Raw genomic sequence first — 4,781 nt, 5'->3', positions numbered from 1 at the left:
CTAACGAGATTATCTACAACTTTCAACAATAAAATTTTACTTATTTCAAGTTTTATATTTTCGCTAAATTTCACTATTTAGCTTTTAATTGGAATCTCATAAGACTTCCAATAATTCATGAGTGATTCAAAACACAGTTTTACCTTATTTCTAGTAAAAACGATCTGTTAGAACTCAATACTCAATATCACATAATATTTCATAATATTATTTATTTAAAACACGATCTCAAAACGTGTATGTTACAAAGGATGAGAAGTTCCACGAATGAAGTCCCGACACACAACAAGTCCTAAATGACATATATTGTCGTATATTGGCATGAATATAGTGTTTATAAGGAACTATATGAAAGGAAACACCTTCCGGGTCTAGGAAACACTTTGACCAAGTGTTGGAATCACATGTGATTCATCAAAGGAGAGTGGAATGGTACTAATATGAGTTTACTACCATGGGTTTACGGCCAAAGGGAGTTTATGGCCGTAAACTCATGGTCAAAAATGCATAAGTGTGGGTTTGAATGCTAGGGAAACTTTAGGGACTTTTGCTCTACACAAGGATGATAAAGACCATCATAAGGAAAGCTTTTGATGAGTTTACGGCCAAGCAAGGAGCTTACGGCCGTAAAGTCATGGACATTATGAAGTGAGTGTGGTTTAAGGTCTTATACTCATCAATGAATGGTTCTAGGTCATAAGATTTACATCTAGGAGGGTTTATGGGCAAAATGGCACCCTTAAAGGGGTTTATGGCCATGGGAGACGGCTTGGCCGTAAAATCCTTTTGTTCTTGTGTTCTTGATGTTTTCAAGGCTCTAAGCATGAGTCCTAACTAGATATCAAGTGTAGGGAAGAGTACTTACGATATAGAGGCTTGAAATGGTTGATTGTGGCCAAGAACACTAGTGTGTGTTCTTGGTGTTCTTGGTGTTTCTTGAAGATCTAAGAAAACATGATTTCCATGGATGAATCATGAGGATGAAGCTAGTTAAGAAGGATTAACAACAAACTAGAGAAAGAATACTTACACTTTTGAAGATCTAAGATGAAAAGCTGGATGATACTCGAGAGAGAACTCAAGTGTTCTTGAGGGAAAGTGAGATAATGAATGAAAATGAGGGAATATGAGTCTAAAAGGGGGATTTTACGGCCCACCTTGAGTTTACGGCCGTAAAATCAAGTGTTGTGGTCGTGAACTCTAAGTGAAGAGGTTAGGGCTTGATTCGTTGTACAGTGTCTCTAGCAGGTACATTCTAACACTCATTCCTCAAGTGTACTAGGCTTAAAACTCCTTAGAATGACCTTTAACCAGGCTAGAACTCATTACCAATGAGTCTAACACTCATTTGAGTTGACTGACTAAGCTTTTAAAGCAAAAAAATTTCGGGTTGTCACAGTTGGGTCCCCGATACATCGGGCCATTCAAGATCATTGCCAGGGTTGGCAAGGTGGCATATAGACTAGATCTCCCTGAGGAGGTTAGTCAGATTCATAGCACTTTCTATGTTTCACAGCTACGAAAGTGCATATTAGACGAGGAGGCAGTGGTGTCACTGGATGATATACAGGTCGATGAGCGCCTGAATTACGTGGAGAGGCCAGTGGCCGTTCTGGAGAGGAAAGTGAAGGTTCTACGGAACAAGGAAGTACCTTTTGGTAAAGGTACAATAGGAGCATCGGAGGGGATCCGAGTGGACTTGGGAGCCGGACGCTGAGGTGCGGGAGCATTATCCGGAGTTGTAACACCCCGACTCCCACGTATAAATTTTACAGCTTTATGTTCATATTTAAAGGCCTACTCGACGACTTGGATGCCCCAACTCGTCGTGTAGAAATGGTTATGGCCGCGTGACTTAAGGGAGCTACTCGATGAGTTGGAGCTGGAATGTGAAACCCTAATTTCCAGTGTTTTGCACCCTATTTAAAGGCTCATTAGCCACCCTTCTCCTCTCTTATCGCCCCCTTGACCTCAGAAAACCCTAATCGCGTATTACTCCCCATTGTGTGTGTTTAAAAGCTTGGAAGGTGGTTGTAGTGCAAGGAACTTGAAGACTGAAGAGCTTGGATCAAGGAGAAGCTTATAGATCCAGTACCTACTCCATTTTGGATTCCATTTGAAGGTAACAAGTCGTTACCTTGGTCATTCTAGTGTTAGATCTCCTCATTCAAGGTTTTTAGACCATTTCTAGCATATTATGGGCCATTTCTGGTATTGAGCATGATCTGAAGTTGTAACTTCAGATCTGGACTCCTCTAAGCCCTTATAGTCATAAATTTATCAAATTTATCAAGATTTGGCCCTTCTCTTTGGCTTAAACCTCTTCTTTAGCTTGGTTTTGGCATTTAAGGCCTTTCATGCACATAAAGTTCGTAACTTTACGTGGTAACCATGCCCTAGGAGGCTAGATCTACAATTTGGAACCTTGGTCTTGCTTAAAGGCATCTGGATAAGAAAAAGATCGAAGGGACTCGACGAGTTGCATGGTCAACTCGACGAGTCGGATGAAGATTGCTTGCTTTTTATTCTACATGGACTCGACGAGTCGGTGATATAACTCGACGAGTTGGTTAGGGTTTTCACGACATTTTGGACATTGCGTGGACTCGACGAGTTTTCTGGAAACTCGGCGAGTCAACTAGGGTTTTCATGACTTCTTGAGTTCTGGAGGAACTCGATGAGTTGGGTCAACATGGACTGTTGGCCTTGACTGTTGACTTTGACCATTTACCAGGGGTTGACCAAGTTTGACTTCTGGGGGTATTTTAGTAATTTGGAAATTTATAGAAGCGGATCATTGGTGGTTGTAGGTGGTTGAGTTTGGAGCCGTGCTTCGGGAGTTGATCTTTCAGTTCAGTACAATTCGACATTGTGAGGTGAGTTCTTCTCACTATATCGACTGGGTCTAAGGCACCAAGGCCGGCCCTTTATGATTTGTATCCTGGTTATAGGTATATGTTATGTTAGTGATCTGTTAGATTGGTATCCTGGTTATAGGATGATGCTATGAATATTGATCTGTTAGATTTGTATGACTATCTGTACGTGCTAACTAGCGTATGATATGTATGTGCATATGATTGTTTGATTGGGGGTTGGGTTGAGGCGGTCATGCTTTGTGCTTTGTGCCAACATACCCAGGGCGGCCAGGATAGACTGCTGACCCGTTTAGGGCGTACTAGTCGGGCCGAAGGCCCGACGAGCGGTCCGGATAGGCTAAAGGCCCGCGAGGCAGTCTAGATGTGCCGATGGCTCGGAGAGCGGTCCAGATAGACTGATGGCCTGCGAGGCGGTCCAGTCAGGCTGATGGCTCGTTATGCATGCTGTTTGTTATGATATGATTATGGTTTGTATGGCGTTGGTATTTTGGGGGAACTCACTAAGCTTCGGACTTATAGTTGTTGATTTTGTTTCAGGTACTTCCGACGATCGCGGGAAGTCGAAGGCGTGATCGTGCACCTCCTTATATTTTTATGATTTAATTCTGGGATACTCTGACATGAAACTATTTTGGAAACGAATTTGTAGTAATTATTGGTTTTAAATGTTTTAAAAAGTTGTAAATTGGCATGATTTTTGTGGGTGTTACAATAGTTGCTCCTACAACGATGAGTGACTATGGATAATTTAGAATAAGCAGCTTATTCAAGGTTTAAAACATGCTAACATAGAACACATTAACATTAATACAAAATATATATCTCATATATAAAAAAAGATTACATGTCATTGCTATATAGTTCAGAATATCCAAATATAAATAAAATGCATATTTAAATCCAATCACTAGATTATCTAAGTCCAATTCCTTTTGGATGATCCTCAATATTGTTTTGAGAAAGAGGCTTCATGAATGGATGTACTAGATTATCATCTGTATGAACCTTCTAAATGCATATATTTCCCAATTCCAATTCCAGACTAATGAAATTGTATTTTGTTGAATGTGTCTAGTCTTGTTGGTAACCAAGGGTCTATTACGATAATGATGGCAACAATGTTGTCACAAAGCATCTCAATGACATTTTTTATATTCGGAACAACCTCCAAATCAACGATGAATTTCTTCATCTAATCAAATTCTTGAGCTGCCTCTGACGCAACTATAGTCTCAAATTATGTTGTAGAAAGTGCCCCATTTCTTGCTTTGAAATTTTACACACAATCGCTCCTCCATTGAGGGTGAAAATGTATCTCGACTGTGATCAAGAATCATCTCGATAATTATTGAAGCTGGTATCGATGTAACATCTTGCAACAAGCTCTTCAGTAACTCCTCCACAAACTAGGAACATATCCTTAGTCTTTCGTAAGTACTTAAAGATGTTCATTACAACTATCTAATGTTTTTCGCCATGCTTAGCTTGATATGTACCGGTCATACTTAGTACATAAGCTACATTCGACCTTGTACATGTCATGACATATATAATTGAACCTTCTACAAAAGCATAAACTACGTGAGTCATTCTTTTGATCTCATCATCTGTACTAGGACAATATGTCTTAGAAAGAATGGTACTAGGTAACATAGGTACAATTCATCATTTTGAGTTATCCATTGAAAAGTGTTTTATGACTTTATCAATGTATGTACTATGACTTAGGTAGTGTTTTTTTTTTTTTTGACTTAATGAACGTAATATCTAAAAAGCTTATGAGTTTAGATATAAAATACCATTTCTTTTTACTTAATGCTAACAAAATTTCTTAATAGATTAAGTTTGAAAATTAATCTCCTTAATATTCAACCATGATTCCATAGTATTTTTTTCCAAATT

Source organism: Lactuca virosa, chromosome 3 (genome assembly GCF_052849685.1).
Source record: "Lactuca virosa cultivar CGN04683 chromosome 3, Lactuca_virosa_CGN04683_v6, whole genome shotgun sequence".
Lineage (NCBI taxonomy): Eukaryota > Viridiplantae > Streptophyta > Magnoliopsida > Asterales > Asteraceae > Lactuca > Lactuca virosa.
Note: the sequence above shows the minus strand (reverse complement) of the source record.